Genomic DNA, 23,848 nt, shown 5'->3' with positions numbered 1-23,848 from the left:
AAAAGTTAATGTTTGCCACAAGGATTGAAATTTATCCAATACCCACACTGAGAAAAAAGTAACTTTATAATACCAGTAATGATTCCCTGAGGTATCGGAAGGAGTAATTGGCATATATTTATTTTTTGGTCATTGTTAATGTACTTGGTGGAGAGTGTATGATAGAAGAAAAAAATAGCATTTTTTTTTTTTACAAACATCAACGAACAATTCTACTCTGAGAAATTAGCTGGAAAGTAACCAATCAGATAAAAATTATACTTTGTTATTTTGATAAAGCAGAAAGTATTATTGTCTGAAAAAATAATTGATTTTAAAACTCATCAGTTTGTATATTTAAATTTCATTCAAAACTCCAATGAAAGAAAATAAAGTTGAATTAAATAAACTAGGAGATATCCCATATTTAAGGTTAGAAAGACTCTGTATTGTTAAGATGTCAGTTCTTCTCAATTTCATCAATAGTTTCAATGAAATTTTAATTGAAATCCTAGCAATTTGTTTTGTAGACATTGGAATCTTGATTAAAAAGTTTATATAAAAATCAAATGACCCAGAATATCCAATAAAGATCTAGAAAAAAATAGAAAACTTACATTATCATACCTGAAGACATAATGCTACAGAAAACAGTGTGGTATCGGCAGAAGAATTAACAAATCGATTTACAGAATAGAAAAGTGAGCCCAGAAATGGACCCCAGATAAAAATATTCAACTGATCTTTGGAGATTTGTTAACATAATTGAACAAAGATCGTCTTTTAATGAATAGAATGATATTTTTATTTTAATTTGCAAACTGTAATCATCCATTGTGATGCAGTTGGGAGTGACAGAGGCACACGTGTACACAGCACTCGGTGAACCTTCCCCTTCTCCCGACCCACTCCCTTACCCTCCCTGTGCCCAATATTGAGATTGATGTTGATAAATTTGTGTATGTACATCATATCTGTTGAACTGCTTCCTTCATGGAACCCCCCTCCTTCTTTCTGCCTCCCTTCCTTCTGTCTCCTCCATCATATTAGTAGAGTTTCTCCTCCTTTTCCTAGAGTCCCACCTGTGTCCCAATTTCTCCCTAGTTTCCACATACAAGAGAAAATATCTGACCTTCCCTATTTTGTGGCTGACTAATCTTACTTAGCATAATATTCCCCAGTTCCATTAATTTCTCTGGAAATGACATAATTTTGTTCCTCCTCAGCGCCGATTAAAATTCCATTGTGTGTATATCCCATAATTTTGTAATCCATTGATAAGTTGATAGATAACTAGGCTGGTTCCATAGTTTGGCTATTGTGAATTGCGCTGCTAAAAACAAAGATATTCGTGCCTTACTATGGCGGTCTGATTTCAAATTCCTTCGGGTAAATGGCCAGGAGTGGTACAGTGGGTCATATGGTAGGTTCATTCCTATTTTTCTGAAGACCCTTCACACAAATTTCCAAAGTGTTTGCACTATTTTGCAATCCTACCAACAATATATCAGAATTTTCAGTATTTATTATTATTTGTGGGTTTTTTGTGGTACTGAAAATGGAACCCAGGGGCATTCTACCTCAGAGCTACACCCCCAGCCCTATTGTGTGTGTGTGCGTGTGTGTGTGTGTGTGCGCGCGTGTGTGTGTGTGTATGTGTTACTAGAGTAAAACCCAGGAGAATTGTACCTCCGAGATACACCCAGCCCTACTTTTCAGTCTTTTTATCTTTAAAACAGGGTCTCACTGAGTTGCAAAGGGCCTTACTACGTAGCTGAGGCTGTTCATGAACCACAATCCTCCAGTCCCTGCCTCCTGAATGCTGGCATTACAAGCGTGCACCACCATGCCTGGCTTATTTGTGTTTTTAATGATAACCACTATAATTTTTTAACACATGGACATGAAAAAATGTGCTGGCAAGAATGTGTATCTAAAGAAACTCCATCCATTAGCTGGAATGAATAGAAACACATACAGCTAGTTTGGAGGAGAGCTTTTCAGTTTCTTATAAAACTAAACATATTCTTAGAATATAATAATCATGTTCCTTGGTATTTATGCAAAGGAGTTGAAAACATATGCCTATACAACCATGAGCACATGGATGTTTATAGCAGCTTTATTCAGAACTGACAAAATTTGGAAACAACTAAGATGTCTCTCAGTAAGTAAAATGCTAAACTGAGGTATAATCAGACAATGGAATATGTTTCAGTGCTTAAAAAATGAGCCATCAAGCCGAGCGTGGTGGCGCATGCTTGTAATCCCCACTCTTGGGAGGCAGAGACAGGAGGATCGCACAGGCCCAAAGCCAGCCTCACTGGCTTAAGAGACCCTGTTTCCAAATAAAAATATAAAAATAGGTCTGGGAGTGTAGCCTGGACATAGAAGGGTTTCCAGGAACCCCAGTACCACCAAACAAACAAACAAACAAACAAAAACTGAGCCATCAAGCTCTGAAAAGACTCAGAAAAACCTTAAATGTATAATACTAGGTGAAAGAAGGCAATGTAAAAAGGCTAAATACTGTATGATTTACATATGACATTTTGGCAAAAGACAAAATAGAAATAGTTACAATAGAAAGATCAGATCCGGGCGTGATGGCGCATACTTGTAATCCCGGCATTCCTAAGGTGAAGACTGGAGGATTGAGGCTCTTGGACAGCCTCAGCTACTTAGCAAGGCCCTTCACAACTCATTGAGACCTTGCTTCAAAAATAACAAGACAGAAAAATAGGGCTTACAAGCATGCGCCACCAATCCCTGCGCTTGGGAGGCTGAGACAGGAGGATCACACAGGTTCAAAGCCAGCCTCAGCTACTTAGTGAGGCTCTCAGCTACTTAGTGAGACCATGTTTCCAAATAAAACATAAAATGGATCTGGGAGTATAGCCCGGAGGTAGAAAGCCTCTGGGTTTCACCCCCAATACCACCAAAAAAAAAAAAAAAAAAAAAAGAATGATCAGTAATTGTCAGTGCTTGGTGTGAGGAAGAGAAAGGTTGTCTACAGGGTAGCACACAGAGAAACTACTACTCTGTACAATAATGTGATGATAGACACATATAATTATAATTATACAATTGCCTAAACCCATAGAATATATAATGCCAAGGGTGAATCTTAACGCAAACTATCAGTCATAAAAAATATTCCAGTCTGCTGGAGTATGGTGCTAATGGGAAAGGCTGCGCATCTGGGCGATTGGGAGGTTAATGGTTAGTATTTGTATCTTTCTCTTGATTTTGCTGTGAGCCTTAAACTGCTCTAACTCAATTGTTTGAAAAAAAGTACAATTACACTATTTCCCAAAACTTTGCTTAGCAAATTACCAACAGAGCTTGATTAAACTATAGATGGCCCCGCTTTCCTCAAACTATTTAAAGTGGCATTTCTGATGGCAGATTCTGAGAAACTATAGTTTAAAAACAGCCAATAATTTTCAAACAATTTTCTGCAGGAGCAGTCATGGAGCCAGAAAGTCCAGTGCTATGTGGACATTACAAAGTCTGTAGCAGAATAATTGATGGTATACAAAATGCCTAAAATATTATACACTGTATGCAAAAGAGCAGTATCCAGTAGTGTGCCCATCATAAAACAGTTTCATTACACTTAGGGAAACACACACACACACACACACACACACAAATCAGTTTCACAGAATAGCTTTTGTAACACTAACTGGAATAACACATTTAAACAATAATTATAATGATTGAAAATTAAGATGTAATAAATAATATTTAACAGCATTCACTTAGGAGTCTGTGACAGGATACGCAGATGTTTCTTTCTTGCTTGTTTTATCCCTAAGTACTTAATTGAGAGAAAGAAATCATATTAATTGCCTTCTGAAGAAAGCTATATTTGGACGATGTAGACAGCTGCAGCAGCACACATCCTAAAAATAGACCACTGGAGCCAAATTTTGTTGACTGGACAGATCAGACATAGTGATTATGTTGCTATTGCTTGCTCTTCAGTGCACTCTAGGAATAAACTTGAGAAGAGGATTGAAATCTCTGCTGTTGGTAAACTAATAGTGTGATGGCAATGTTCCTTAGTGTACTGTTTCTTTCACCTTTAAGGCAATTTTTTGTTTTTGTGGTACTGTGGTTCCTGGAAACCCTTCAAACTCTGGGCTACACTCCCAGATACCTATTTTTTAAAATAATTTTATTTGGAAACAGGGTCTCTTAAGCCAGCGAGGGGAGGCTCTCTTTGAACCTGCACGATCCTCCTGTCTCTGCCTCCCAAGCACGGGGATTATAAGCGTGCGCCACCACGCTAGGCCCCACCATGCTGGGCCCCATTTAATATTTTGATCAACCTAGTTTGGCCTGAAAAAGTATGTAAAAATAATTTTTAAGAAATTAGCATGACACAAAGTGATTATATTTAGGGTGAGTATATATACCTTTTTCTAGGGTGCCTAGTGATCATGGTTATGGATTCCCTTTACTCTATACGTATGAAGAATGCATACATGTAGTGAAACAAAAATGATTAAGAGCCATTTATTTGATTTACTCAAGGAAGTAATTACATAGTACATTTTACTGTTCTTTAGTTCATATTTATTTATATTTATTGGAATTTGATCTGCATGGAATTCACTCAGAGAGAAAAACAAATTATTGTCTACACAATAGTATTAGTTTTAAGGTCCTCATGTTTTAAGTTGGGAAATTCTGCCCAATTTAATTCATGACATTTGAAAACAAAACAGTTAATGGGCCTATTTGCTCTACAACTTCATTAGGGCTGTGAGAACACTCTCCAGCCCATGGTAATCTGTTGTTTTGTACAGTCAACAATAAGGGTGCCTCACTGATGTGTGCTTTGTGAGTCTTTACGTTTTCAGGCAGGTATATTTATTGTAGTTTATCTGGGTATAATATCAGGGTCTATTCACAAGTGATTACTAAATAAATGAGGCTGGCATCATTGCCCAGGCCGGTGTCAGATGAGGTTAGAAGCAGATGCAGCAGAGATTGAATCTAAATATGGTATTTTGGCTGTTTGGCCTTATGTGAAGTTATTTAACATTTTATAATACCAGCATTCATCTCTGAAAAACAAAGAGAAACAAAATATACTACTTAGGTTGCAAAGCAATAATGAGCAGTGACGTAAGAATCCCCAAAGATTGCTTGACTTAGAATAAACTTTCGATAAATAAAATTATGCCTCTATGTCTTGGAATTAGAGTTGTGTGGTAGAAGGAGGGCTTCTGACTTCAATTCCTACATCTGTGTGACCTTGTGCTGAAGATTCATAACTTTTCTGAGTCTTTATTCTCTCACATTAAATGAGGGAAATAACACTTAGACAAGGTTTGTGACCTTAGCTGTGCAGTTTTTGTATACCCAATTGTAATTTTTAAGCCTAAAATAAATATGGTTTAATTAAAATTATTATATGTTTTTGAGAACCAAATGCAAAATTTTGGTTGCATAATTAGAATTTAAGTTATATATTTATATATTATAGTTTATTTTAACATATTGAAATATATGGTGATATGTGCAACATTTAGTGCAATATTAAGAATATACAAGGATTTAATACATAGCTCTTAGTTTTAATTTTGATTTTAGCCACTGGCACCAATATATTTTGGTATAAGAAAACTAGGAAATGTACTGAAACACATATTGTTCAGTGCCAGATTTCAGAACTGCAAGTAATATTGAATTTTAGGAGATATCCCAATTTCCTGGAATTTTAATAAAAATATGTACAATAACAATTTTTTAACAATGATTCATATGCCTGAACACGTCACCTTAGAAAACAAAGAAAGGAATGTATTTTGACATGGAAAGATAATGATATGAGTGTAGGATTTGAGGAATAACACTGGCTTTATGTAATTTTTCTAGATTTTTTTTTTAAATTGAAGTTTTGGCTACCAGTAGTTAAGATGCTTGTACTTGGAACTGTCTTCTTCAAATCCTTCTCACTAGTTAAATAGATAAGCAGCTCAGAAAAATGATGGGGCCTCCAAACTTAAAATCTTGGTCAACTCAAAGGAAATAATTTCTATCAGCTTTCAGAATAAGCACAACTAACCATCCCTGTAGTTGAAGCATCACCATTGCTCTTAATTTCTTCTTGTACGTTCAGAGCAACACATTTGCAGTAATGTTACATTTTTATCCCATTATGCTCAATTGATGAGATGCTGAATTTTATAAGGACAATAAAACTGAATTTCTGATTTGGTATTATAACACTAGTAGACAAATTCCTAGGTTGTTATAGAATTTTATAACACTAGAAATAAAGTGCCCTCGGTCTTAGTTGTAAGAGAACACTTTTCCCTGTGTACATCGTCTTAATTTATAATTGTCTGTTATTATTTATGACCACTTAACACATTTATCTAAAATTTTCAACAGACCAGTGAAATAACAACACTGAAAGTGTTTTTAAAACTAGTCTGTTCTAAAAGTTAAAAGAAGTTGGAAGACCAAAGTCACAAGGGTCTAATGGTGTTGCTTAATGATAGCGATAAAGGTGTCATAAATACTGTGAAAAGGCCTATATAAATGCAAAATAGTGGCTGCAGTGGTGACAGCGGTATGGAACTGAATATACCTTTCACTTTTGCTTTTTATGTTTGACTTCTCTGCTCTTGGCTCACTTGACAGTGTTACCATATTGCAGTATCTGGTGCTCTTTAACCCTGTTGACATTAACACCCCTGTGTATTTATGGTTATACAGACACAGTTAATAAAAGATATGCCACATGCTTCTGCTGCTATCACTGAGATCTTCAGAGACTCTATGGCCACCTTTTCACCCTGAGCTATTTTGTTTTATTTCTTTAAAATAATGAAAACATTTGGAAAGAAAAACGGGATGCATTCCACTGTTGCTCCCATCTCTGAGCCTATAGAGGCTGTTTATGAATTCAGTGCTGCAGAATGCTCAGGGCGCAGTTGAGACAGAAAAGGTGGGGCTTTTCCATTCACTAATAGAAAAAGACAGACTTATTTTTCCGTAAGATAATAGCAGTAATTAGTCTTATAAGCATACGCACAACCAACGTCAACAAAATATTTTTATTCTTTTTTTTTCTTTTTTTCTTTTTTGGTGGGTCTGGGGATGGAACCCAGGACCATTCGACCTCCAATCTATACCCCCTACCCAATTTTTTTATTCTTTATTTTGAAACCAGGTCTCACTGAGTTGTAGAGGGCTTCACTAAGTAGCTGAGGCTGTCCTCAAACCATGATCCTCCTGTCTCAGCCTCCCAAATGCTGGGATTACAAGTGTGTGCCACCACGCCCAGCTATTTTTCTTCTTACTTATTAAAATATGATACTTCCCAGTAACTCTCCCCCCCAAAAAAAATACGATACTTCATTGAAATTTGTCCAGTGATTAGGATACATGTTCTGACATTGTGTCAGCCATTATCTACTTGATATGGCCTGGCACTGCCCTCCTTTTAATTATATAGCTTATTATAGCTATTAGCCTCCTTTTTCCTTTTTTTTTTTAACTGAGCCCCTTCTTAGTCCTATAAAAATGACTTCCTTTCAATTAAAGAATGGACTTCCTATTCTTGTTGTAGAAACATGAAGAGAGGTGTACATGTCATGACTAACACTTAGAATGTCAATCTCTAAAAACAAATGTAAAGGCCTAAGTTCTCTTTGGCTATGTAATTATCACCACATTCTCCATCTGAAAACTACAAATCAGAGCACAATCAACATCCTTATTGCTTCCTGAAATAAATCTGAGTTTGCAGAGAAGGTCGAAATTAAAATGACACCAATGGGGGGAATAAACATCTGAAATGATTAGTTCTGCTTCTTTGGTTCCGGGATGATTTTGCTTATTACTAGCTCTAATCAGCACAAGGGATTCTCTAGAGGGTGAGTGCAACTGCGACCCAAGGTATGTCGAGATGACACTGGGACACGGGACCCTAGGTTGTCTTGCAAAAGCAAGGTCTACAGATATTTTCACATTTCGGGCACAAGTACATACTTTATAACCTTTAATGGTGCTATTTCAGGTTGTAAGGAGGGCCACGAAGGATATTCTACCACTAAACATTTGTGGAATAGATATGTGGTTTTCAAATTAATTCTTACTGTCTTGTAAGTCTCAGCATACAAGGTAAGTCTCAGCATACTCTTGGGAGTCTCAGTTTTGACTTTTTAAAATTTATTTTTAACAACTGTCTACCCAAAACTCCCTTAGGGAAATAAACACCGGGATGTGGCCCGTTGAAATTTGCATAGAATAGAGCCTTTCCAGATCCTCCTTTTATTTCCTCCAGTTCTCACTTAAAAAAAATGGCTTAAACGACTATGATGGGTTTGGAGCCAGACTCAGTAACTTATTGAGACCTTATTTCAACAAAACAAAATGAAATAAAAACGTTGGGAGTATAGCTTAAAGTAGAATATCCCTGGGTTTAATCTCCAGGACCACAAAATGAAGTTATTTTTTAAAAATAACAGTACATCTGTCTTATTAAAAAATATTGAGCATCCCAATTTCAGGATTGTACCTGCACAATTGTACGAATGTGTTCTTAAAGTGTGTTAATTGAAGTGACAGATGAATGAACTGTTCTCTCAGGTGCTGCCACCCATGGACTCTGAGGTTCCTCTATAATATCAACAGGTTCCCCTCCAGCTCAAAATTGACAAAAGCAACCTTTTTCTTTACTCATTTGCCCAGCATCCAGGCCATATAGAAAACAATTTTAGACATCTGTCATGTCTTAGGTCTGTACATTTCCAACATGTCTCTTCGACACACTATTATTTTGTAGTGATCTTTTTCTTACTGAAAACGGACAGAAGAACACATTTCCTAACTTTTTAATCATTAGAAATATAATGTTTATCATGTTATTTTTACTTGAGGATGATGCATTATGTGCTCACGGAAATTAACTCTTTGTTTTACCATCCTTTAGTCACTGAGCCTACCTAAACTTCAGAAATTAGAATGTAGAGTTCACATCATGTTAGATTTTAATTGATTAAGGAGAAGAGTGTATTCGCCTACTCTTCTGTCTGCCAAATTACATCCAATCACAAAAACTTTAATATACAGAAGCCAGAGAAAAATGAAAAAATAATGACGTTCCTTCATTCAACTTTTTTATTTTTTACACATTTTACAAAGAAGTTAACGCTAAAATTGTTCATTGGCTTTCTTAATATTCTTTAATATTTTCTTGGGTAAGATAATATGATGCAAATAATAAAATTTATAATATAAACACTTTTTCTTAAATATTATGTTATTATCTCACAATAATTATTAAAATGAGTGTTCTCGGGAATAAAATTTTTTTATATATTTTTCAGTGGTTGGTCAGAGGATAATCATCCTGATAAAATAGTTGTATCTTACATAAGCAAATCAGGGTTTTTTTAAAAAAAAAAAACTGTAAAAAGCTGGGCATGGTGGCTCAGGCTTGTAATCCCAGCATTTGGTAGGCTGAGACAGGAGGATCGAGGTTCATGGACAGCCTCAGCTACTTAATGAGTCCCTTTGCAGCTCAGTAAGACCTTGTTTCAAAATAAAGAATAAAAAAATAGGGTTGGATGTGTCACTCAGAAGTAGAATGTCCCTAGATTCCATCCCCAGTACCACACACACACACACACACACACACACACACACACACACACTACCACCACCACCACAAAACATTTATATATGCATTATAGGAAACATAATAAATATATACTGGAAGCTTACATCAAAACATTTTGACACTTAAGATTCTAGTGTTTGATATTGAGCACACTCATATTACTAAGGTTAAAAGGGCTTATGGACAAAGGATAACTGGCTACTTTAGTTTCTATTTGCTATGACTGAACTACTTCAAATGATGAACCCAGCTTAAAAGCTGTATGTATTATGTCTTCACCCTATCATTCAGATAGGAACTAATGGAGGTAAATTTTGGTTCATTTACCTAATGCTTTTCTGCTTCTATAATTGTAAACAAGCCAGAAAGATGTTGACTTGAAGAAGATTATCCCAACAGAAAAAACTAGTCAACCTTTTCTTTTCTCTAATATCTAAGTCCAACACTTTCTATTAACCCATGAAATTGTAGCAAAGTAGTTTCTCAGTGACTAAATACCCATGGAGAATGATAGAGGTATAAGCCCGCCCATGACTGAGCTATAAGGTAGGTACATAGGACAGAAAACTAGCTGTAGGCAGTTGCTTATAACAAAAGCCACTCTGCCTTTTAGTATATGCATGCCCCACCAAGGTTTATAGATTATTGGATATTAAATAAGACAGGATTCAAAGGCAATTATTTATAAAGTATCCAACTGCAAAGTCTGGGAATGTCCAACAGCTATGCTTCAAATCAAAACATGCCAAAGGGGCATCTTCGGATGTTCATTGTGTTAGGACCTATGAATGGCCTCTTTAGCAGGAGGTAGAGAAAGTAAACACAGTAAAGTCACATTTTCTGCTTAAAAGCAATAGAAATGTTGTCCTTCTACTTGAAAGACATTTGAACTCTTCATGAGGCCTGTTGAGCTGTTTTCTTGGTTTTTTTTTAATTAATTTGGCAGTGGAAAATATTACAGTATTTCACTGAACATACAATTTTATAACCTTGGAAAACCAGAATGAATTGAATATTTTCACCCTCATAAACAAAATAACATAGAAAAGAAAATTATTTTTTCTCTAAGAACAAGAAATATATCTAAAGTTTTCAAAAGTTTTAATAATCAAAGTGAACCTATTTTGTAATAATATCTTACCTTATAAAAGTAGTTTGAAGGGTTACCTGGCCTTCTATCAATTTTTAAAACAATGTAATAATTACATCGAGTGTTATCCTTTAATTTCTTCTTCTCTCTTGACAGAACACTGGATATTATATGTTAGGCTTAAAATATTTGCACACTTGTCTTCTAGAGTTTAATCATTTAGGATAAAAACCCAAGACCAAGACTGAAACTTTGAAAGAAATACCATTTTTTTTTTGCAAGTGCTTGTTTTTTTTTTTTTCACTCCCCAAAGAATAAGGATTCAGTAAAATATTTTTAAAATAGAGAGTTCAAATTGTAATTGATGAATTGTTGATAAGGGTCATGGATATTTACTCCACATTATTAAGAATTTTATACTATGATTTTTTTTTTCCTGCCTTAATGGAGATCGTTACATAAAAATAATTTCTGGAGAGAAACTACATGTAAAACTTGGGTTACATGACTTAATTTTAGCAAACGACTAAAACATGCCTTTTTATAACCAGCTACATAACGGGCACTAACATCTCCTTAATATTTTTAGTAAAGATCGTTTCCCTTTTCCAGACAGAACTAGTTTGAAATGAGGCCAAGCCAGGGAGAGGAAAGTATATTAAAACTCAGAACTCTAGGTCAAGTTCTGAGTTTTAATGTGTATTTAGTATAATTCAGTCCAACTGCAAAATTGAAACTATTTGCAAAGTAAGTTCTTATAGGATCACTTACTCTTAAGAATGAGGGAAAATCATATTCCAGGATTTCATTCAGGAGCAGGTAGACATTATCAACACTAAATAAATTTTAATAAATTGGAATGAGAGTAGTGGGAATACCAAAGCACACTTTGGATTTGTTTACTTTGGTAGTTGGGCATGTCTTGGGCTTTTATGTTTCTCCTTTATTTTACTAAAATAATATTTTAACCTCTCCTCTTCACATTAGAGTTAATTAAATCTGTTGGTATTTAGATGAACTGGACAAAGATTTTATAAAGCATTCACAGTTCTTAAAATATATTCTTATATTGTTATTTTAGGTGCTTTAGAAGTTCTGTATTTTTTATAATCGCTCTCTAGTTTTCTTTTTTATTATATTATTGGCACATTATAATTTTATTGGTACCTAGTAAGATTCAAAGTGGTGTTTTTAAGTCGGGTGTGGTGGCGCACGCTTGTAATCCCCGCGCTTGGGAGGCGGAGACAGGAGGATCGCGTGGGTTTGTAGCCAGCCACGCTGGTATGAGATACCCTGTTTCAAAAATATAAAATAGATCTGGGAGTGTAGCCCGGAGGTAGAAGGGCTTCCAGGAACCCCAGTACCACCAAACAAACAAACAAACAAATAAACAAACAAACAAAACGAAGTGGTATATTTATCTGTGCGTGCCTCACTCGGTGTGTTTCCCTCCAGATTCCACCCCTCTTTAGCTGTCTAAGGTTTAGTTTTTTTCGTTTCTATCATTCAAAGCTTCAGAGTCTTCATATGTTGTCACAATCCTCGATTTATTCGAGGTTGAGAAGTATAAGGTAGAACCTGTTTTGGTCTACTTTAGAGAAACAAAAACGACATTTCTGGAAGGAAAATAATTGCTTGAGTTCACACTGAGAGGGCAAGACTCCAGCTCGGTCTTTTAATTATAGAGCCACAGAACTACTTACCTTTCAGTGCTCAACCGCCCTCCTCTGCTTTTATTTTTAGTTTTTAAAAAGTATTTATTTTTAAAATCTTTTGGGTGCACCGTTAGCATCCATCAGGATGAAGTTGAGAGTGATTTAGGTCTACCTTCACACAGCACTTGGTGAGCCTCTCCCAGCTCCCAGCACCCTCCCTCTCCTGTGCAGGATGAGACTGGCACTGATGAGCTTGAGTATGTACCTCTGTCCTTTGAAATGTTATCTCATGGAGTCTCCCTCCCCTTGGCACCTCCCTCTTGAAGTTCTATTACTCCTCTAGGGTTTCTCCTCCTTTGTCTAGATTCCTCCTGTGTCCCAATTTCTATCTTCCACATATGAGCGAAAACATCCAGCCTTTCATATTTTTCTGACTGACTAACCAGTCCTGTACTTAAAAAGATAATAACCTGTAACAGCCAGCACCTTCGGAGAATTTTCTATCTGTCAGACACTTTATTAACCGCTACTTATGATCTTTCTTGCTTTTAACAATGATCCTATGAGATGGGGCTAAGTATTTCCATTTTGCTGATGAGAAAATTGAGGCTTTGATAAATGCAGAGATTTAACTGCTATCATACGCTAGACAAATTGGCAGTGAGGGGATTTCAGCCCAGACATTCTAAAAGCAGAGCTTGAGCAATTACCTCTGAATTTCATGTTTTGAAATGAGTATTTCTCAGTGAGTATATGAGTCTTCATATATCACTGAAATGCTATTCTAGAAATCCAAACTATGCTTACATCGAAGTAAACTGCTACTGCTAAACCACAGCTTTCCTCGAAGAAGTAGAAGTAAACGGGACCTGAATTCAATAGATTTCCTTTATATACCTGTCTTATTTTGGCAGAATTGTAATATTAACTAAGTCACAGCATTCTCCAGTATTATTTTTCTCTGTATCCATCATAATAAAGCTGTATTTAAATTCATTATGCGTTTAGGAAAGTATTATGGATAGGCTAGTGCAGCAATAGTGAATTAATTACTGAAGAATTAATAATGAGGCAGATATTTATTTCTTGTCTGTTGCCACAATGATATTCAGCTGGTATGCATGGTAGATGGAGTTTATTTGGTCCATGTACACATCCTTTGTTCAATATGTTTCATGTATTCTTGCCTTTAATAGTTTCAAATCAAAGAGTCCCAAGTCTATAAAAACAATAATATATTAGCTCTTGGCACTTGATAAAAGGACTTTGTTGGGCAGCAAATATTCCAATCAAAATTCCAGAAACTTTCCACTTTAGAAATATATGTTCACCACATAACAGAGAAAAACCTCAACCTAGTGAATTACAATAATATTAGACTAATACATCGTGCATCTTTATTCAATATACTAAACTTTATACAACCAGCACTTCCATAGATTAAACAGTGACACTCTTAATCTGTTATTTTACACTGATTTTTTTTTTTTTGCAGTTCTGGAGATTGAACGCAGGGGCATTCTACTTCCAAGCTATATCCCCATTCCTATTTTTTATTCTTTATTTTGAAACAAGGTCTCGCTAAGTTGCAAAGGACCTCACCAAGTAGCTGAGGATGGCCAAGAACTTGTAATCTTCCTGTCTTAGTCTCCCAAGTACTAGGATTAAAAGAATGTGCTGCCATGCCCAGCTTTTACATTGATATATTATTGTCTATATTTTTAATCTGGTTGGTGAAAGAGTATTTTAAATAATCAATTGGCTCTATGCCTTGCTGGCTGTTATAACACAACATTTGTTTAATAATTCAAATATTGTATTGCATTTTAGATTGAAAAAAAGAAGATCGTATCTCATAAACTTAATTCCTTTGAAGCAAAGTTAGAAATGATTATTGTGCACCGGGCGTGGTGGTGCATGCTTGTAATTCCTGCACTTGGGAGGCGGAGACAGGAGTATTGCGCTGGTTAGGAGCCAGCCTTGTTGGCTTAAGAGACCCTATTTCCAAATTAAAAAAAAATATATAAAATATGTCTGGGAGTGTAGCCCGGAGGTAGAAGGGCTTCCAGTAACCCCAGTACCACAAAAAAAAAAAAAAAAGATTATTGTGCTTCAAGCAATGAACCATTGTACTTATTGTTTTTTAGCTAATTGGTGTTCCATTGTGAAAGAAAATAATAAATACTGAATAATAGAAATATTTAAATAATTTATTACATAAAATCAAGATTTATTTAGATAATTTATAATTTTGTATTTTTAGAATTTAGGACTCCATTAACAATAAGATTTATCAATTTCAAAATATCTCATAAAGTGCTACTACTTTCAAAGTAAAAAATCATTTCAAAATGCGTACTGATTGCAGTAATGCTGAAATGTGAGAATTAGAAACAAATAAATACTTTGTCACTTCTAATACTGAAAAGTGTTTTGCCACAGTTTCTTATATTTGACTCTAATATGCTTTTAGAAATGTCATATCTATAAAATTTATGATAGAAATTAGATTTATTTTCCCTACCTAGGAAAGCTCATTTAGTAGTAATACTTGATGATAACAAAAATATTTGTATACTATTTATATTATATTTAATTTTCCTATCTGTATACAGATTATAATAGCAAAGACATGATTTTTCTGTAATACACTTTGACTATTAGATCACATTTCTGGGTTTCTCATGAATAAGGATAACAAGTAAGAGCCACAAGTTCTTTTCTTTAGGTACTCAGGCATTTATACACAAGACTTTTCCAAATAAAACTTGTTTTCTTAATAAAAAGTAACATATTTGATAAGTCAAATCAATGTATGCTCTGTTACTGAAATAAGATCCTAAAATTGCAAATAATCTGTAGATATAAGGAAGAGCTTTGATTTTCATTTGTTACTATCTTTTTAATACTTATTATTCCTTTTATTACGGATTTTCATATTATTTCTGTCTTGTTCATCAAGATCTATGTATTGTCTGTTTATGACTAGGAATGCTAGCATCATATTTCTCAAAACACTGTATTTCAACAGGTTTAACATATTTTGGGCCAGATTATGGAGTAGGAATCATGATGGCTTTTCTTGTTTACATTTGGTTAAAAGTTTACTTGGAGTTGATTTTTAAAATGGATTATTCCTAGATATTAACAGTGACTGTTTTTAAAGATGTGGTAATGGTGGAGTAATTGTTTATGATTCTTGGGTTTCTAGTTAAGTAGATTATAAAGAGAAATGTGAATTTTATTTCAGTAGGAAGAGTAGAGAAATAACATAATAGAGGAGAAATAAGATTTGGTTATATTCAATTATTAAACTTTGGTTATGTAGAATGTATTTTCAGGTAGAGCTACCTAGCAGAAAGTTGGACAGGAATTAAAAGGGGAGGTTTATAACGGATCTGTAATGTGGAGTGTCATTGACACTCAAATGGCAAAGAACATCGGCATGATAATAGAGTTCCATACACAGAAGGAAAAGAATAGAAGAATAAGTGAGACGCATACGAAGCTCCAATTGCTTTCCTATTCTTTCTCCTCAGTTTTACCCTCAGTTCTGAATTAACTGTCTATATTTGTCTTTTAACATCCGGTCTTTCTTCTCTCTAATTCATTTCCACATGGTCTTCTCTATATTTACATATTTAAAGCAGATAATACCTCATATCACAAACCTGAATAATATTTAACTTTTCTTCTGTGTTCATAGAAGAAAACCTAATTATCCTAGTATAGTTGGTGTTCAACATCTTTCACTATTTGTCCAAAACCTGGATTGTCTATGACTCCAGATGAAACCTCTCTAGTACTCTAGTAAAAATGAATTTCTTAGCTAGCCATAGTGGCACACATCTGTATTACTGCTTCCGAAGAGGCTGAGACAGAAGGATCACCGATTAAAGACAAATCTCAGTAATTTAGTGATACACTAAATAACCTAGAGAGATTCTGCTTCAATAAAATAATTAAAAGGGTTGGGTGGTGTGTAGTTCAGTAATAGAAAGCCTATGGGTTAAATCCTCAGTATAACACACAAAATCTCAATCCTCTCTCTCTCTCTCTCTCTCTCTCTCTCTCTCTCTCTCTCTCTCTCTCTCTCTCACACACACACACACACACACACACACACACGAAATAAACACCTGAATAAGATTTTCTTGTAGCTCTTTTTTTAATCTTGATTGTATGGCTATGAAAATGTGAGATCATTGTGTTCGAAATCAAGGGCAAAACCTGATTCTAGTACATTAACTAAGAGGTTTCGTATACAATATAACCAACAGGCTTTGAATATAATATATACACAATAATTAATCTTCTGGTTTGATATAATAAAATTATACAGTGCTAGAAGCATATTAGTTAATGATTCTTATTCAATTAAGCTTCTAATCCATAAAAGAAGTCTGAGTATCCAGAAATATTTTATCTATCTTCAATATCTGTTCCTAAGTTTTAGATCTTTATGTTGTTCATTATTTTATATTAATTCAAAGTTAGGTCTTTAGTTTTATCTATTGTATATTTCATTAGCTTTCTTAATCAATTTGGAATATATAAGCAATTTTATAACAATCTACAAAGACATCACTATCCATCTGTTACCATATATAAAGAGGGGGGGATGGGATGGGATATCATGTGATGGGATGGGATGGGATGGATGGGATGGGATGGGATGGGATGTGATGTGATGGGATGGGATGGGATGGGATGGGATGGGATGGGATGAAAAGGGAGAGGAAATACACACCAAGTGTTGGGGTTCATGTATGTTTTATCACTTTGAAGTTCACTATGATATTTAATGAAAAAAAGTTAAAAAAATAACTATGAGACATAGAGAAAACCCGAATCTTTAATGGTTTGCTTGCGACTATGCAGTGATACAACCAATTTAACAGTATTTTCATATAATAGACTATTGTTCTCGACCTGGAGAGCAAGCACCACATTCACTGAGGTCAAATCTGCAAAAACAAACCCTTCTCTGAATTCTGAGTACACGAGTAATACGGCCTTTGCTAAGAAAGTTCATGAAGTATAGTTATTGTATCCATGTTAAACAAATATCTGGATTAGGTTTGTGAGATATACAAGATATACTTACAGTATACTTTCATTTTTACTTTGGATTTTTTAATGATAGTACTTGATCATAATTATTGTGTCCAGAATAAATTTCATACCAATTATTTGCTCAAATAAAACATGCCCAAATTTCAATTTATTTATTTTTGAGGAAAGTGAAACAGAGACTGGACTGAGAAAATATGCATTATTATTATATTTTTATTCTAACAGGCACTCCTGAGTAGTAAGTTATTCCTTTTTATTTTGATATCAATTTCGTGGACCTTGCAATATTGAAAAAAAGTGCCTTTTTTGACTCAAGTTGTGAAAACATAGCAAAGATAAATGACAAGAGAGAAGAAAGTTGGCAAAGAAATCAGACAGTAGTTTAAGATTAAAATATCTGTTTCCATTGCATATGTTTTTACTAATTGAAGACCAAAACACATATCTCCTCGAGGAAGTAATACACCAAGGAAGTGTAAAACACAACATTTGACATTTCACTGCTCTCCCCATTCCTAAACATCTAGGATTTAAAAATTTCATATGCAGTTGCATTTCCAGGCTTCTACAACACCTGCAAACTGGTGTTTTAATACAGAAGTTGTCTTAAGGGTAATTAAGAGTTCTATGTGCAATACTTCTGGTTATTTAACCACAAACCAGTATTTACCCGCGTAGTGAGCGCCCCAACCGCCACCTTCAATGAGCAGCATAGAGATAGTAAGTCAGAAGTAACGAGGCATTGTTTTCTTCTGAAATTCTACCCATGAATCAGCTAATTTCTATGGAGATCTACAAAGCTCACTCTGCCATTATACTACTTAATCCTTCTTTTATTAGCTATACTTAGGAGAAAATTATACCATTATTTTCCTGTAAGCTTCAAGGCTCAATGAATTTGTGTAGTCAAAAACATTTTCAAGTGGCCTTTCTCTCTGAGTAAAATATTATTCATATTTTGTGTCTCGGTTTAACTGAATGCATCTCATTATTTCTACATGTGTGCTTTATGCTGTTTTGAGAACAAGCACGCAGAGAAGCAAGAATTTTGACAGGATTTGAGATTTGTTTTACTTCAGTGGGTCTTGGCCTTCATCCATTAGTGCTAATGGCTTCCCCCTAGTGGCAGTAGTGGATTTTCTTCTGTTGCTAGACATTTATTTACGTGATATTTAAAATACAAGTTTTATTTAAAACTGAAGGAAAAGCCAAGCATGGTGGCACGTGCTTGTAATCCCCGCGCTTGGGAGGCTGAGACAGGAGGACTGTGCAGGTTCAAAGCCAGCCTCAGCTACTTAGTGAGGCTCTCAGCAACTTAGTGAGACTCTGTTTCCAAATAAAAAATATATATAATAGGTCTAGGAGGATAGCCCAGAGATAGAAAGCCTCTGGGTTCTATCCCCAGTACCACACACACACACAAAATAAAATAAAATAAAATAAAAAAAATTGAAGGAAGAAAGAATTCCTAAAATTCTGAAAATTGATGTGACAGTTGTTGAAATTTTGCAGTATCAGATGGTGATCGAAATAAATTTTGAAAACAAAATTATGCACATTAAATACTAATTTACATGCATTCCCTCACAGAGTCATCCTCTAACAGAACATTTTTTATTTCCATCTGTACTTTGCAGAGTTTAGTGATTCCAATTCCTCTGGCAAATTCTACTTTTATAAAAAATGCCAGAGTTTAAATAAAAAAATTAAAATACCATTTTATGTTTTATTGAATACCTTATGAAGTAGATTTGAAAAATTACTAAATTTTGAGGACAGTAAGAGGGGCATGCATTAGAATATTGGAATATACACTGTGGATATTCAGTAAGAGCATATGTCAAGTGGGTCCTACTAATCTCCAAGGAAACATCCCACGCAGGGACAGGTCTAGGGAACTTAAGAAGACAGTCACTGGTTAGAAAAAGAAAACCAAGTGCAGAGTAGTAGAAGATGAGATGAAAAGGCTTGAGATTTTATAAGCATTCAGACCACTGTAAGGTCATTTGACTTTGATAAGTGAAAATAGGAAGATGTTAAAAGACTTGAGCTGATGTCATGCACGAATTTATGCCCTACCATGACCATTACAAATGATCAATACTGTGATTGGCCTAGAGTGTGGGCCAACTGACATCTTGTTTTAAGATATAGCAACAATATTGGTAAGAGATGATGGTGGCTGCTGTTGAGAGGTGTTGAGAACTAATTCTGATTATTGTTCAAAGGTTTCTTGCTAGAGTAGATATGGAGTGTGGAAGAGTGAGGAGCATTTAAAACAATTCCAGCTATGTCTTGTGCCTGCTTGCACTCCCAATACTTTGGATGCAATACTTAGGAGCATCATAGGTTCTAGAACAATCTCAGCAACTTCATGAGACTCTCAGCACCTTAGTGAGACCTTATTTCTAAAAAATAAAATAAAACAAAAAAGGGCTGTGGGCATATCTTGAAGGAAGAACACATCTGGGTTCAATCCACAGTATCACAAAATAGAGAATACAAGATTTTTTGTTTAATCAAGTAAAAGAATTGCCATTTGTGCAGTGGGAAGTTTGAGACCAGGATGCATTCGTTAGTATGAGAAGTTCAGTATTAAACATGTTTAGTGAAAGTCTTAAAAAAATCCTAATATTTACTGGTGTAAAGAAACAGAAAGCCAAAGGAAAACAAGTAGAAATGGCTGTTGATGTCAGAGGAAACCAAAGACAGTCAAGGACATATTTAAAGAAAAATGGAGTCATCCACTGGGAAAAAAGCAATGGTTCCAGCAAGTTGCTGGCAGAATATAGATTGCTAGAAATTGTAACATTGATAGTCCCTGATTATATGTAAAAGAGTTGTATATGCACATCTACAAACTAATTGTATTGGGAGTATATCTCATTGAAACAATTTGAATAGTTTAATGAGAAAATGAGAGAGCGATCCATTTGGTCCATAAGTATAGCATTGATAGCTAGTGGCCCTAACAGGGGAAAGAGTCAAGATTAAGCTGTATTTTCTGAAGGAGAAATCATGACACATTTGAATTCACGGGATGACTAGTAGAAGGGAGGGGTACTGAAATAGGACAAAGAGAGAGGAGATAAAGGCATTAAGACCTCAGAGTTCATCTATGTAACGGAAAGATGATCAGAATATGTAGGTACCACTTCTATAAGATGGTTTATAGAATTGTGAGGTATTTTTTTAGTTTTTTTAAAGTTATTTTGTTGGTGCATTGTAGTCATATCTTAATGAAGTACAAGATGATAGAGGCAGAAACGCACACGTCAGTCATTTAGTCCTTTCCCAATTCCCATCTCATTCCCTTCCTCCTCCCTTCTTCTTATTTTGGCTTAGTGATTGACTTTGATATGTTTATGAATGTATGTCATGTACATTGTTACCAAGGAATATTTAATTTTCATCTGATTTGATTTTATCCGTATATGAAAAATGTGCACGATGTGTTACTATACATTAAAAGTTCTTATCTGGTCAATTTCATAAGATTGTTTATGTGATGGATATCTAAAAAGAGCTATAAGTCATTTTAAAATAGTCACTTATGTGATATATATCTAAAAAGAGCTATAACTCATTTTAAAATAAAGTCAGTTAAATAAGGAAGATAGAATTTGGTTATACTAGAACACTTTTTGAGATTTTTAAATGACTATATTTGCTCATATTATTAACAAAATAATTTAATTACTAGACTGTGTCATCTCTTAGTCATCTTTTCCTTGCTGTCACCTAAACACCTGACGGGAAGACAGGAAAGTCTATTTATTACATCGCATGGTTCCAGAGCTTCAGTCCACGGTTGGCTAGCATCAAGGCAGAAACATCACGTTTGTGGGTGTGTGGAGTGGGAAAGTAACTCAGCTCATGGAAGCGAGAAATCAGGGAATTCACAAAGGATCAAGGATTAGAAAAACAGAGCACACCCGCAATCACTTACTTCCTCCAACAAGGTTCCAAATCCCCGCAGTCCATTCAGCTGCCAATGGGTACATTTATCAAATCGATTCATCCACTCATGAGACAAGAGGCCCCATCATCCAGTCATGGCTGCTTTGGGAATAATGGTTTCAACACATGAGCATTGGGGGAGAATATTCCAGATCCAAACCATAACAAAAGCAGCGAAACTCACAAAAAAAAAAAAAACATGATTGTGTATCATTTGCTTTATGTCCCCAATTTATTATAACAACGTAGGACAATGTGCTTATTAAAAGTTGAGAAAAAGTGGTATATGTTGCAAATGACAATGCTATCAGCCATATATTTGCCATCACTGAAAAGAAAGTGAAAATAGTTTTAGAAGAATGTTCAGTGCCTCAAGCACAGAAGCGAATGGAGTGATTATAGAAGAAGCTAATTGTAATTAAAATTTATTATTCATTTTTACCTATTTAACTGCATGTCTAAATATCTGTCTCTTGTCTTCTTTTTTGAGCCCTTTCCTAAGCTCATTCTTTCTCTCTTTCCTTAGGAAAATCTAACTCTTTGAGATATTCAACCAGGATACTGGGCATACCTGTGGATGGGGTGGAGTTGTTGAAAACTGAAAAGTACATAATATCTGTAGTAAACTCCTGAAATTCTGTTTAAATTTCTTTCTGCAAGGTTATAGTTAATTGCTTCTCACACTGGCTTTGTATTGCTTGTGATTTATAACAGAAACTCTATCTGTTTTACTGTGTCAAGGACATAGAGAAATGCAAGTGTTTATAAATTAAAGGAAGAACTCAGGGCCAAAAGACTGGGAAACCGTAGAAAGATTAATAATATCATTGGAAATCCAATTTGCCTGCACAGAAAATCATATTTTCTGGGAGAAATATTAATATCGGAGATGTCTAAATGGGTTATTTAAAGATTAAATTTCAAAGGATGGATCAGTAAGAACAAAAACAAAGTCAAATAAATAAGGGCTAGTGCTGCAGAAAGTTGAGGTCTTTCTGATGAGTGATTGCCACTTGCTTAGATCTTTTGTGATTATGGAAAAATATAGAAAGGTTGTTCAGACCTCTGTATTTTGAGAGCATTTGTGGAGATTATTAAGTGCATTCGGCTGGAATTGGGACACATATATTTAAGGTTCTGGGAGGGTTCAGATAATGACCAAATATCAGGAAATAAACAGCCGGGCCTGATGGCGCATGCTTGCAATCCCAGAACTTGTGAGGCTAAGACAGGAGGATCATTAGTGAGGCCCTTTGCAATGCAATGAGACCCTGTTTCAAAATAAAGAATAAAAAATAGGACTGGGGTGTAGCTCAGAGGTAGAATGTCCCTAGGTTCCATCCTCAGTACCACACACACACACAAAAGGACCTAAACTGCTGCATACAAACAGAATCATAAAGCTTAGCTCTACAGAAAGAACAATAGAGGAATTTAATTTCACAGATGAGAAAAAGGAGTATGATCTATCTTTGAGTATCATTTATTCATTTTTAAATGTTAGCATATTTTTATGAAAATGTGAGCAGATATTGAAAGAGATCTGTGTCAATATTTCCATATATCGCGACTATACAAACATAGTAGCCATATTTTTGTTATGACAACTCCAGCAATTTTAGACATTGACAGATTATGTTTTTCTTTTTGTAATTTCTGAATCGCTAAAGAGACTCCAACACTTCCGCAAATATATTTTTAGGGACCATATTCTCCAACATCATTTTTAAATGCAGGGTGAGAATTGTATTTTATGTTAGACTGTACAATCTGTTATTTTTCTAATCCATTTATTCAGATAATATACAGACAAATCCCCGAGACCTTAATTACAAATATTAAAATTATCCAGAATTTCCTCAGCCTTTAAATATCTTCCACAATAGAATGGTGAAGATGTATTTTCCATAGCTAAGGGGCATGCGGTCACCACACTGTTTTTTACTAGGTCTTGAGTTTTATGGCATTCCCATTCAGGAAGGATCCTGGTTTTCAGTAACAACTACCCTATTTCTACGTATATAAGTTCAACATCAAGAGTATTGTTAAGTGCCCATGATTTAGAGTGATGCTTCTTCTCCATATATATGGTAAAGCCTTTTCTAACTTAGTCTACTACATTTTTGAAATTCTGTAATATTTATAATTTACATACTTGTATAGTTTGTCTCAGTAACACCTTAAAACCAAGAACTACATTGCATTATATGTGTGTATATATATATATATATGTTGCATTTTCCATTATATTAATATAGTTTATATTACATTCTATTAATATAGTTTTTCTTCTCTAGAGCTCCCATATCAGAAAGTGTTAGCTGGCCCAATAGAAGACTTTTTTGTTGCTGTTATCCTACTAAGATATTGTTAAATTTTCATGTTGGAGGTAATAATGAATAGTTTGTAAGAGTATGAAGAAAATAAAAAAATAAAATA

The sequence above is a fragment of the Muscardinus avellanarius genome, assembly GCF_963383645.1.
Source record: "Muscardinus avellanarius genome assembly, chromosome: 6".
Lineage (NCBI taxonomy): Eukaryota > Metazoa > Chordata > Mammalia > Rodentia > Gliridae > Muscardinus > Muscardinus avellanarius.
The sequence above is the reverse complement of the archived record's forward strand: the minus strand, read 5'-3'. Positions refer to the sequence as shown.